This window comes from Neodiprion pinetum, chromosome 4 (assembly GCF_021155775.2).
Source record: "Neodiprion pinetum isolate iyNeoPine1 chromosome 4, iyNeoPine1.2, whole genome shotgun sequence".
NCBI classification, from domain to species: domain Eukaryota; kingdom Metazoa; phylum Arthropoda; class Insecta; order Hymenoptera; family Diprionidae; genus Neodiprion; species Neodiprion pinetum.
In genome coordinates, this window is record NC_060235.2 from 5,740,504 (window position 1) to 5,754,834 (window position 14,331).

The window sequence follows — 14,331 nt, forward strand, 5'->3', positions numbered from 1 at the left end:
TGACCAATAATAATCGATTATTCTTCAAACTCGATCAATCGAGCGACTGGATTGTTTTTTCTGACGATCGGTTTTTGTTTTTTACTTCCATAAACGATCCAATGCAACGTCAATATAGCTCATTAAATTACCAATTATTATTATCATTATCTTACTTACTAAGTATTTTATTATGATAAGTGAATATTTTTACCTGAAATTGAAAAACTTTTCTAATATTAAGACCAAGTACAGAAATTTACGAAATTATGGTTTCGTACGCACCGTTTCAAAAAAATACGACGTCATCGATCAATCGATTAATTTTTACCGATTCAATCGAGTCGCGTTCGATTATTTTTTTGATTCTGAATTCGCAATTGCGCCCTACTTCACGCAGGACCCAGGTGTCGACTCCTTATCGAATTGTCGGGGCATCGCTGATACCTCAGACTATAAAAATCACGAGTATTTGTCAGGCGTACCGTCAAGTCAAAAAGTATGCCAGGGAAATGATTCAGATAATTTTTGGAATTTGTATATCTCGAGAAGCAATCGTTCAATTTGTTTGGGGTTTGTTTTATTCGAACATTTTTTTTTTTTTTTTCATCAGAATCAATGAACAGAAATATACACACTTCGAAATTAAGTATTGGTTCAACATGATACGCCATTCGTTTATTCATTTTTCATGAATTATTCCTTCCATTATTCGAAGAGCTTATTAAAAATTTGAGACTAAAATCTGTTGAATACAATTCAAATATAAAAATTATAAATACAATTGTATAAAAAATCAGCTGTGATATCTTGAAATCGATTATAGATTACGAACAGTTTTTTTTTTTTTTTTACACTTTAAAAAAATTGGTACAAGTTAGTGAGCTATTTTCGTGTTAAATGCCTAGCATTTGTTTTTTCTTCCTTTGTGTTTCTCCATCTATTCGAAGGACGTTGTTTCGACTCAATTCAACCTGATTATCCGAGTGATTAACCCTGCGAATTGAACTTGTTTCGCCTTTGTTTCGTAATTCGTTCAATTGGACATTGTTTTCTATCGGACTGTACCTGAATCAGACAAGACTTTAACGCAACGTCATCCTTTTCGAACATACAATGCAATTTAGCTTTCGCTCGGTCGACTGGATAAAGAAAAGGAATAGAAAGAATTGCGAAAGAAAAAGAAAGGTGGAGACAGAGAGATCTTAATTATACTCCCCGTTCAAAGTAAGAAAATCAACTTTTATTATCGCAGTTTTAAACCAATGAACGTTCAAAAAAATCATGGAAATGTTTATAATTTCTGCACCGTTGAGCTTCCTGCGTCAAATTACCTATAATTACACTTTGCTCTGTGGAATATTGAGACTGTATGAATTATTCAAATTTAACGAGATTTAAACATTTCAACGTGCGATTCCAAATGTTCAGCGAATTTCACTGAGGCTAAAGTTAGTAACATTAACGTAACGAAACGTCAGAGAAAAAAAAACATTATTGCAGAATTTTAGAATGATTTTAAACAAGTTCGCTTTTAAAAATAAGAGCATGTTTTTTTTTTTTTGGTCCATCATGATTTACTAAATTTCGGACATTGCTAACGGACAGTGTGAATGAACGATTTTTCCTAAACATGCATCGTTACAGTAACGTTATGATAACTTCATCCTCAAGATGAAGTTATATTAGTCAAGAAAAAAATTTGATCGACTTAACATAAATATTTTTATGCAACAATTCCGTAAAAAAGTTGTGTTGACGATTGAATACAATCGTAGTTGACGAAATGCTGTTTGGAATTCAATATTTAAAGACCGCCATTTTTTCGAAACAAAGAATAACAAAGAAAAAAGTTAAAAAAAAAAAAAAACAAATTTTCTCACCTCCAATCACGCGGTGTTATTATTCACCTGCAATGGCGTCGACGCATGATCACCAGGGCTGAGAAACGTGATCACAACAATTACAGGAAGTAAGCGTGACAGTCGTGTTTGTAGCTCATATCGCGGGGTCGACTGGAGAATTTGGGTCGGCATTGCGAACCGTCTGCGATGGGGTGAAAAGGGTTTTACTAACACGGGAGCAAAGAGACTGTGAAAACGACCGGGCGACATTAATTCTGCAAGGTCCGCTCAGCTTCTATGGGCGCGAAAGTTGAAAGGAAACGCCGCGACTCCAGCCGGGAGCAAGGGGGATGGGGTGGGAATATTCTACCGATTTACATTTCAGTTTAAAACTGGCTTCCCTCCTTCTACTTCTCCTCCTCCATTCTCTCCTCATCGCCGATTCACAGGGATTGAAAATGAAAAGGATAAAGCTCCGCTTCTCTACCGTACTTTGCAAGCTCTACCTCTCCACACAATACCATCAGGGGCTTCTGCGCTCTGCTCTGGATTATCTTTACGCACTACGATATGTGGAATGATTTTTTTCATTTTTTCTTATCCTTCGAGATCGTTTCGAGCTCATCGCGCTCTCAAAGCTCGTGGAAAGAAGAATGAAAAAAAAAAATAAAAATTTATTTCCATCCTTAGATTTACTTTTCGTTACATTTGTCTGCAGTTTGTAGATTATTATCTCATAGGTTGAAACGAACTTTGAAAATGTTTCGTTTAAACACTTTAAATTAATTTTTTTTATCTTCGAGATGATAATTTATTACACTTTTTCATCGCGCATTGTCGATACAAATTTGAATGATTTCATTTTATCAGTCTGAAGTCTGACATCTGTTTTTGTCAACATTTCGTTGCGAAGAAATTGTTTGAAGATCAATTTTTTCAGTGCCATTACGACGTGTAATGTGTAAAACTGAATTAGCGATGACGATTGAAAAGTTTGATTAAATATCACTGAAAAATCATTCGTGACCGCGAGTTAACGTCACAACAACGATCTAAACCCAATTTTCAAAATTTTTCCGACAATTCTCGAACGAAAGATTTGCCGCGGGACAATTCATTGCAGTCTTGAAAAAATAACCGTCGTTATTACGAGCATATATACATATAGCTATGGGATATATACGCGGTGGGCAATTCACGAAAATATCTCCAAGTATAATGTCTTTCGACGCTGATGGGCGAAGGCATATTTGCATATTTCTTAATTTACACAATAATCCGTTTCCCCCCTTTAAAGGTGAAAATTTTTTTCACACCCGCTTCGAAGCCGCGGTACGTGAAATTTTCACGGATTTTCCTCGCAAACTTTTCTCATAATTAACAATAAGTTTTATGTCAATGCATGCATCATTATATACAATATACAATATACATATTATCAGTCGATAAGCAAGGAGAGTCCTGAACACAGATCCCGTTACCGACATGTTACCGACACTCCTTGCCCAAGACTTGTACCTTGAATTCTTCTCACTTATCCACACGTATGTGTGTACATCGCATTCGCGTGGAAATTAATTATGAAACATATTCAACAATAGAACGAATTGAATGAACCGCGGAAATAAAATTTCAGGCAGACAAATCTATGCGATAGTTTATATTGAGTGGTATTACCTGAAAAAATTAACTCGATTGTTAAAAAATTGAGGTTGTAAAGTGATTTTCAGGCTCCGTTGGAGAATCCTGTGGAATGTTCGATTCCTTGAAAAATGACCGCCAAGCGTAACGAAAATTAATGATTTTCGCCCTTTTTATTCGCGGTAATTAAACGCCGCCTCTATTACAAACATTTTTTATTCAACTGATTTATCTTATCCATCCTATCGATGGTAAAATTGTCCACAGCAATTAATCATCAAACTCATCCAAACAATTGGACTAATTTGATTCGATTATCGCCTAGCTAATTTTCAGTCGTCGTTATATGTCCGCTACCTTTCCTGCAGGATATCGCTATTCAACTTTAAACCCTATAAAAGCGGTTCAGAAATAGTTTTATCGCGATGATAAGCGGGCTGCGAACCGCTCGGATATGGGGACGATTCCTCATGGAAAATGAATTCACCGCTCGTTTATAATCCGGGAAATTCCGCGGGGGTTGTTTTCTTTTTCTCTTTTTTTTTTCACCTAGCAGAGCGGTTCATAAAAATTCCATTCAATTCCGCGGGTAGTCGCTGTAAGAGACCTTCGAGTGTCCGCCATAGAATTCCGCGGCGGTTCGGAAAATGTCGACTTGAATCCTTCGCAGGAGAGAGAGAGAGAGAGAGGCTAACACGTCGCGCCGGCAAAGGCGGGAATTTTGAGTTCGGAAGACCGTTTTAATTAAACTCCAGTCTGGGCGTATGAGTCTCACTCTCACTCTCTCCCTCTCTCTCTCTTTTGGTTCTCCCACGTGTAACGCCTGGAAAGTTATGTGATACCACGTATATCACCCCGTTATCAGGGGGCGTGGATTAAGGGAGTCAAACAAATGGCGAGGCCGGAATCCTCCTCGAGGAGTGAGCAGAGTTGAAAATCATTTGGATTGAACGACTCGAGGAAATGGGTCGCGGATTTGGAACAATATTTTCGAGCCTCTGTTACCTGAAGCAACATACATTTATTCATGTCACATACACTGAGAGAAACTTTTAGTTCCGGTTACCGCTCAGTCCTTAACTATTTTCATTTTTTGCCACAATCGAAAAATATAGTTCTAGGTAGAAAATTAAAATTAGCTTTCTAGCTGTTACCGGAAAGTCTACTATCCGTTACTATTCTTTCTCGTTACGATCACTGTTGCTATATTTTCTTGTAACTGTTGCAAAAATTTAAGGCTTGTGCAACGATAAATTGACGTAAAGCTTTGTTTAACTAAAAAAGTGTAGTTAACCTCAGAAACTGATTTTGTGTTGCAATTACCAAAAAAGGATCGACAACAGCGCAAAATGGTTAGTCGTCCCTCGTTTTTCGTAATTCCAACAACATTCAAACAGTCTTTTAACGATACCTGTTTTATTAAATTTTTCCAGCTACTGTGACAAATAAAATTTTTCTCAGTGTAACTTCGACCGTTTCTGATGGAACGATAATGATGATATTCGCAAAAATTGATTGGACGCTGATCACTTGCTTCGGAATGAATTAGTCGTTATGATGGCGGGAAAAAAAAAATTTTTGAATATATCTTCAGGAATCAAAGTCATTTGCGTCTTTGGTGATGAACATGGATGAAACAACATTCCTACTACGTGATAAAAATCGATCCAGGCTAATTCGAGCGGTACAAGCTCAGGCGTCAACGATTTGAAAAAAACTTTTTTTTTTCATCAGAAATTAAAAAACGCGAATTCAACCCTTGTGAAGTATCATTTAAACGTCGAAACAAATTATTTTTAGATACAGTCGAGTTACGTAAACCGTTCGAAGGTACAAAGTTTGTTAGAATCTGTTGTGACCGAAAAAAAAAAGAAAGGAAAAGAAAATGGAACAAACGAAGAAGCCAAGAATTGTTCGAAAATTTGACTAAATAATTTTTGTGATTTAAACAAAAATTGCTGTAAATTACATTGAAATCTTTCGAAGCTTACAAGTGCAATAATTACTGTAACTAGTTAGTGGTAAATACGTTTAATTTTAATTACAAATTCGTTCGAAATTCATGGGAGCTTTTTAAATGTCGTACAACTGCGCAACCGATGACAATAATCGTGAAACTCGTCTCACCGCAAAACTTCTCGAGCTGCGAATGGTGAAATTAATATACGGGCTTATGTTATTTATAAGAGGATCAGGAACATCGACGGATACGAAAGTCCGGGTGAATTTCGTCGGACGTTTTGAGCTGCAGTGCTGCTCGTCGCTCTCTGCTTTCGTACCTACGGTTGTATACCTATAAGTTGAAGGTGGGGTCCGTCGCGTCGGGCGTCGGAGCGACGATAAGATTCATTATCGTTTCATCCCATGCTACGTCATCCCTCCGTAGTAGAAGCCGGCTGGTTCAGCTCGCTTGACTCTAATCTGATCTCGACATTCTAATTGCTGTCGAATTTAATTACTCAGACTTTATCACGGCGTCTGTGTAAATTTCTAACCCTTGACGCGCTGAGATTTTCTGACGTTCGTCCGTCGTTCGTTTTCCGCCCACCCTACAAAAAAAAAAAAAAAAAAAAACACAAAAAAAACTAGGTATCAGAATTTTAAATCTTCTCTGCGTCAAGATATTTCAACTCTAGGGAACGATACGCGAATAATTGCCACGACTGACTTTTGGTTACTTTTCGCAAGCCCCCCTTTACCCCCAACGGATTACATATTAGTCCAGTCAAAATAGGTCTGAGTTAAGAGATATTCGGGGTACGGCTGCATTTGTTGCGTCGACATCGATAAATGAAAAATGACTTGACCATTATGCAAAGCAGAAAATTTGATGTTAAATTATGTCCACATGTGTCGGAATCGGAGTCGGATTAACAAATTAAGGAAGAGAAATTATTTCACCAAAATTCCCCAGATGCCGTCGATGAGTAGAATATTTTTTTTTTCTCAGCAAAAACTGCTATCGATAGATGAAAAATGACTAGACCATAATTTAGAGCGGAAAATTCCACATACCTAGAATAATGTCCTCATATGTCGGAAAAGGAGTTTGACGAACAAATTAAGAAAAATGAAATTATTTCAACAAAATTCCCCAAATACCGTCGATAAGTAGAATTTCTATTTTCGTAATTTGTTAATCCGACTCCGTTTCCGACATGTGAGGATATAATTCGATGTAGAATCTTCCGCTCTACACGATGGTCGAGTAATTTTTCATCTATCGATAGCAGTTTTTGAGGAAAAGTCAAAAAACCTCATATTTTGCTGTTTTCGCGAAACGTCGGCTATGCATCTCAAAAATGACTACAAATCTGAATTACCGGGGGTCGAAAATCTCTGTACAAAAAAATGCGGCCATACCCCGAATATTTTTTATTCAGACCCATTTTGACTGGACTATACAGGGTGCTGCAAAGATTTTGGCGAGAAACGCGACACGCAAAGTGTCTGGAATTTTCTTGGTTGAGAATGTCGTTACAGGTGTAAATAAGGCGACATCTGATGGATCGGATATATATATATCGTACATTCGTGTCAGCTGCAATTCCGATAAAATATTCCGCGTCCCGTTCTATTCACGGATATACGAATGGCGAGTGGGTGAATTTTTACAGGCAAATAATGAGGCGGAAAGTTAATCAGGCTTGATGGATGACGGAATGGCGCTAAGGCGTGGGTGTAATTGAAGGGGCGGAATACGAAGAGAGGAGTGAAAAGCGTCAGAGAGAAGACGCGGCAGACATCAGCGTAAAATGAGAGCGATACATTACGGTGGAAACTTTGCAAGGATCGGTATTTTTACCGCTCATTTAATTCGGATGTTCTTCGAGGCTGATTGCATCGGGTTTATTTGACTGGCGAAATCTAACGAGTAAAATTAGCTGCAGCGATCGCATCGTCGCTTTAATTATTACGTCTTGGAAGTTTGCAGAGCGAGGTAAAAAATTTATCCAACTTTCGTCATGTAGCATAAATCTCACGTTCGGTAAAGAGTTCGAAGTCCAAGTTTTTGTCGAATTGTCTGGAAAATTCGCGACGTAGATCTACTTTGAAATCGGTGTAGAAACTCTGTGTTCGAAGTCATGAAAATCGTCATCGAATATCGCGGTAAAACCCCAAACGCTTCGGATTCAGCGACTTTTCGATGTGTAAACTGGAAATTCGACCAGTGGCTTACGGCCAGCCTGAAACAAGTTTTTGTTTTCTTTCTTTTTTTTTTTTATCGTTTGTTCTATTTTTCATCATTCTCGCATCGTTGTAAAAGTCGCGATCGGTAGAAGCGGGACATCGCGTGCACGTATTATCATAGACGGGGGTTGAATATCCACGGCAGTGAGTGCAATGCGCCCGGAAACACGTAGAGAGAGGCGCTCATTGATCAAACACTATCTCGTTCTCTACCCCGCTTCTCAATCCAGCCGGCGAGGCGTCCGTGCCGATCTACCTTCAAGTGGGTTATCGCGATAATTGCATGCCGCTTCCTCCCTCTTTTCCACAGCGAGAGACTCTGATTGTGATTAATTATTAGCCTCTGAAACGCCCCGAGTATCAGCCAGTCGGAGCTTTAAAGCGCAGCTTGAGTACCTCGTGCCATCGGAATGTTTTTGTACGCAGCTCTGTTCGATGGGGGGGAATTTTGATTGGAACAAATTTTAATTTGTCGAAATGATTTTTCTACAAGATTTATATCACGCATTGTGAAAAAAATCTCATCTCACATTACAAAAGGCTCGTGTTCAAAATCAAAATCTAATTGAACTCGTGTGAAATTGTAATCGTAGTCGCGACAATTTTTAAACGATTTAAAATTCCGTTTAAAATGGTTTTCGCACCGTAACGTTCAGCGCATATTTGTATCCGTACTATACCTACTACCTTTCCGCACAAGTGTATTTCTCAACAGGCCAAATTGACGGAATTGAAGTTCCAATCCTCGTTTACATTTTCCTGCAGTATCCTTCGTCTTCCGTCACCGGAAACACCGCAGCGACTTCCGGATGCCGGGGATTATTGACGATCGGTCAAAGTGACGAAGCGAATTTCGCGGGGGACACGAGAGCGGAAAATACAGTACAGCGAATCGCACTCAGGACTATAAAATCACTATGTGAGAAGGAAATGCGGAAAACCCGTTCGCTGACGGATATATGCGCGTGCGGTAGTCGTTGCATCGTTTGCTGATCGCATACATTCGTCGTGTTTGTTCAACCGTGCAATTTACACAAATTCAACCGAGAATTCAGACACACCGAAGTATCGATCCCACGTCGATTGTACATTCCGAACGTTCGGACCTTGGTGTTTTAGGGGTTGTAATAAACGAGTGTGTGAATAAAAAAGGCTGAAAGAGTTGTTGAATTTATCGAATTTATACCTCAACAACCAATCATTCGAGATGGATTCTTGTTTTGTTTTATTCGAAAGTACGTAGATCGAGTTTTATTTGCACATTTCTTTCGTCAGAATCAATGAATCTGAACCATTGTCATTGACAATAACTTTCACCATTTCAATCGGCGATACGTTTCACGATTCACTTGGAATTTGGAGAAAATATTCTTGGACGGTTTGTACATCTCTTACATTTAGTAATCATTTTTTTCTTTCCCGATTTTCATGTTTCTCTCTCTCTCTCTCTCTCTCTCTCTTTGGCAAGTGAATAGAAAAGTCTTTAACCTTTGACGATGGATCGAATTTCAACCTCAAGCGCTCGCTTTGCTCGCAATCCCACGAAACTAATCGAATATTTCATTACAATTGGAAACCAAAGAATTGAAACGGATGGACCGAATCTCTTTCTGCTTATAACAGAGAAAACTAAGAAACTGCGCATCCGGCTTACAGCTTCTAATTACCGGATCGACGAGCGTTAAAAAGCGGCAACCATTTGTCTCGGAGACGTTTGGCAGCGGCACGGCAGGTTTACTTCTAAGCTCGTGATTGCGAATCGCATCAATCTTTCCGCGGCTGCAAGCTCTGATATATTTATACCTTGCCCAGAGCAAACTGCCCTCCCTTCGCCTCCATGCTGCGCAGTTTTAACCGATACATCACATCGTTTTTATACACCGTTAAGTAGCTCCCGTACGGGACGCCGGAAACTCATAAATAACAACCGAACGACGACATTTCTGCAATTTTATACATCGAAAAATAGAGATCTGAAATACCGGAATGTGGTTAAAGTTCGACTGAGATTTTTCTTTTTTATTGTACTCGATCCTTTGAAGAATACTTTTTTTTTCCCGCAGTTAAATTCATTCAAATTGGACCTACAAAGGTTCTCGATGTCTCTCACTGATTTCAAAGATGGGGTCAGATCTGAGAAATTTCAAAATTCGAAATGGTCGACCTAATACGAGCGAATAGAATCAATTTTTATATTTTGAGCCCGCCATATTGGATTCGCCTTTTCTTGACATCGCGTTCGTTATGAGCGACCCCAAAAACCCAAGATCACAGAATTCTAGTTTTCTACTCCCCACAATCTTCCCACAACTACATTGATTCTGTAAAAACAGGCATTTTCAACACTTTGTTCATGTATAGCACTGACTTAAAACATGTACATTACCATCTTAGAAGTCCAGTGATGCAAAAAAATGACAGCGGTATTTCAAAAATTGTGTACAAATCTTGAATAACCCATTCAAAAAAGGTGTCTCGTATATATAAGACGCTGTGCCACCAAGGGTTAATCGTACTGTTTCACTGATCTGAAATATTTATTTCTTTGAGCAGGAATTCGTTGACTAAAAACTGGTCATTTTCATTAATGTTACTACGGGATAATCGTAAATGTATGTATATATATATATCACTCTTTTATGACTCTTCATATTTTTACACTCGATATTCGTGTTTTTGGTTCTTCTATCTTCTATCCGGACAGTCACTTCACTGCTTTTTTTCCACACTTGAAGTCGACCGTTTATTTCCAGTCAAAAGACAATTTCTTCCATTATTGCAGTCGAAAGGTAGTCAATAAGTTTATCACTTCACAATCGCTACCGCTTATTCTTATTTTCATAAAACTGGAACACATAAAATCTCATTACTTCGCTTCCTAAGAGATCACTCTTCGACAAGTTTGGTTAGCAAACCGCTGGACTCAAACGCGTGCACTTGCTGCCCGTAGTAATTGCTGACAATTATTAATATTACATTTACTTTGTTGGTTTTTTTTTTTCTTCCATTTTTGTATATATATATACACGCACGCATATCCCGCTTTTTGGAAGGACTAGTTTCAGGAGGAGCGTCAGGATTGCGAACTCTAGCCGCGATTGTACATGCATAATGCATTTCAATTCGAGGTATACATAATCCCGTTAACGTTCGCATTATCGACTTGTGATTCAAACGATTCATCAGGCTTGTGCGAACCATAATCAGCTAGGATTAGGCTATTATACGCGCCCGTTCTCGCTTGCAAATTATTTACTTACACTAATAAACCAAACTCTGTATAATACATTTGCGGATCCAAATGGATTGATGCTTTATAATCAAACTATTACGCAGAGAGAACCGATTTAATACTCGAAGCTATTAGGACGTGTGTGAAAAAAATATTTGTCAATTCATTCAGGAAATAGAATTTTGAAATTTCGAGTTTCAAAGTTTGAACAAATTACGGAGGACTTTTTCAATTGATAAAAAAAAAAAACATGGGACGAATAGTCTATCTGAGATTATCGAGTGAAAATTATTGAGCTCTCTGGAAAACGGAAAACAAAAATCCGGTTAAGGACTGTGAAAAAAAAAATAAATAAATAAAGAAAAATTGTTCAAGTACCTGGTAACGGGAATGGAATTGCTATCTCAGAAACTAAAATCTATACGTACACACATACACGTGTATGTGTGTATGTGTACACTTTGCCTGTGCAGGTGAAAGTTGTTCAAGCGGCAAGTGGAGGAATTGAAGGTTTATTAGTTGGATTTGGTGGTTGTGGTGGTGGTGGTGGGGTGGAGAAGGGATGAGGTTGAACCGCGTTTAGACCGCGATTGAAAACTCTCGAGCGAAGAAACTTTAGAAAATTCCCTCGACAGACTTGCGAGGGTTGAGAAGGAAGGGAAAATTTAAGGGGGGGGGGGGGGGTTGGAGAATATATGGGATTGGGAGGGGGTGAGAAATGCGGGACTCCCGTATTTACTAGGAATTATTGCATTTAGTCACTCCGTGCGGCGGCTACAAAAAGTTTCTTGAATTTGAACCTGGAAACTTTTTTCCAGGTCATGAAACGTCACGTGCAGGGTAATATATAAATAACTCGCGGCTGTTTTGACGTCGGTTTTCAACTTTTTACCGCTTTAGAGAAATTTTTATTGTTACAGGATATCGAGTGCGTTTATCATCCACCTTGCGAACGGTACTTTATAAAAAATGTACGGTACAATTTACCGCAGCGATTTGCATATTGTGATTTGTATGAAATCAGTTAGCCTATAAAAAGTTTGTCATTCGTTATGTTGACGCTGAAATATTACAGAGTAATTACGATGCGACGATAATAAAACGCCTGAAATGTAATGAGAGTCAAAACGATGTTTAAAAGTTTGGAAAGGAGGTAAAAACAACTTGGTCTTACTTCCAGCGAAAAAAGTGCAATGAAGCATATTTTTGCAGAAAACAAGTATTTTGTTTTTTATTTTTTCCGTAAGTATTTCATTTGTCGCCAACTTGTTGTGATCCTTGATATTCCTTTCTTGCATAAAATTCTTGAGGTCTTACATCAATTGCACTTATCGAAAGTTTTTCTTTTGTACCATAATTTCTTCTGTACTTTTACAGCAATCCATATTTATATTGTAAAAGTCGCATTCTAAGATTGACTGCATCTAGCGTTTCTATATTGAAAATTAGATAGTGAAAGTTAATTGTCTAAGAGTATCGTCGATACGTTTATTTTAACACTTTGAGTGATCTTCGTAATTGAATCGATGAATCGAGAATAGAAACTTGAATACATTCATAAATATTGAATTCAGTCTACGTATAACAATAATTATACACACCTAGATACACGGAATAAAACAATAATTCTATTATTTTCCATACTTTCAACACGTTTTCCGTAAACATTGTTTGAAAAAATATTCCCCAAACGACCGAATCTCTTTACCGACCGAGTAATCGGTCATGTCGAGATGTCAGAGAGTCGATCATTATGGATTACCAGAGTTGGCGAGTCCCAGATTTGCGCGTCATAAACAAGCACGAATAACTCGTTCCGAAATTCCCGCTGGGCCGGATTTAGTCGGTGTATAGCAATTGATCGCAGTTAACAATGTTTTTTGCAATATACGATATCACACAAAAAAAAACATTCACCCTCCGATCTACCGACAATTGCCTTGATACTGCACGCACCGTAATGCCTCCGCAATTTTTCGAGGATTAATTTTCAGCCACAAATTCACCCCCCCCGCCCCGTTAGACACGCCACGCGTAAAGTGCCTCGCAGGCTCCAATTTCCCAACCGTCGAACGAGCCTTCGAAAATCGTCCGGATAACACATCTTCGCCTTTTTTCACCGCTTCCACGGTAATCAAATTGAGTGGAAGAAAAAAAGCCGATGGCATTGATTTTTTATTTGTTTCTTTATTTTTTTTCACGGTTCTTACTTTGTTGTTTATTTGTAATCAGTTAACGATTTCGATTTTTTTCAATTTTTATCTATTTAGTTATTATTTTTACATTCACCCGGTCAGAAATTTGACGACGCCCTGATCAGGTTGCAATCAGACATCTCTCATTGAAGCGCGCTTTACGTAGCCCTGGTTAGGTTAATATCAGGCATGTCTGAGTACCTGAGTACCTGCTCTACTTATTGTTAGACGTGCCTGATCTGGACCTGACCAAAACTGACACCTTGCAAGTACCGCGAGCAGCCACCAGGCGTCATGGTAGTTCGTGGCGTTCTCGTGATAAAATTATTCTGTGAATTGTAATATAGCGTGGCTATCTACTATTTTGGTATTCCCAAAATCAATAAACCTGAACAACCGTTGGCTTAGTCTAATTAAGTAGTAAAACGTGAACTTGCTGAGACAAACGCCCGCTGAGGCCCTGATCCAGTTCTAATCAGGGTCTGCCACGTTGTCTAAAACCCAGCCCTGAACCTGATCAGGGCGTTCCAAAATGAAACGTTACGTTTCTGGCCAGGCCCAAATCATGGTCATAATCGGGCCCGATGTAAATATCTGTCTCTTTAGCGATCTTAGCTAGAATTTGTATTTAATCTTCAGAGTTTTAAATTATTAAAAATTCTACCGGGTGTACGAATGTGTAAAACCTTGGAGAACTGACGTCGAAGGCAGGGATGAAAGTGTTGAAAAATTGTTAGTGGGAGAGTTAAAACACTTGCGGCAAGGGGTGGGAGGCGTAATTATAACGCGTACGCGACGCAGCCGCCTTGTTGCTCGGTAAACATTTCGCGTCATCAAAGTGATTACCGGTGGTGTTAATGCCTGGTAATTGCTGGTAACGGTCGGTAATATGGCTTGAATTACGCGCGGAACCGAGGGTGAGTTCAGGGTTTTCGAACCCTTCGGAAACGCTTTGGACAAACCAAAATTCAACCCCAACAATTTTAACTGCCAATAATATTTTTTCCCTGCTAGAAATAATTTTGTTTACTATAATTACTGGAGGATTCTAGTAACATTGTTACAGCAATGGCTTCAATATTGTTGGAATTAGGAGGAAATTTGACACGAGTAACTATTCAGTGTAATCGTTATACCCGCAGGTTATCAATTAATAAATTTTATGGAAATTGCAACGCTGAGTTTGTTTGTTTAGTTTTGCATTTTCTTCAGGTTGACAGGACCTTAACATCAATTTATCGCAACAAAT

General features: G+C 38.6%; 1 protein-coding gene across 4 annotated transcripts in view; it reads left to right on the forward strand.

Moving 5' to 3' along the window:
* Window positions 1–14,331, forward strand: part of nAChRalpha4 (nicotinic acetylcholine receptor alpha4) — a 136,289-nt gene that overhangs the window by 32,391 nt on the left and 89,567 nt on the right. The window lies entirely within an intron of this gene.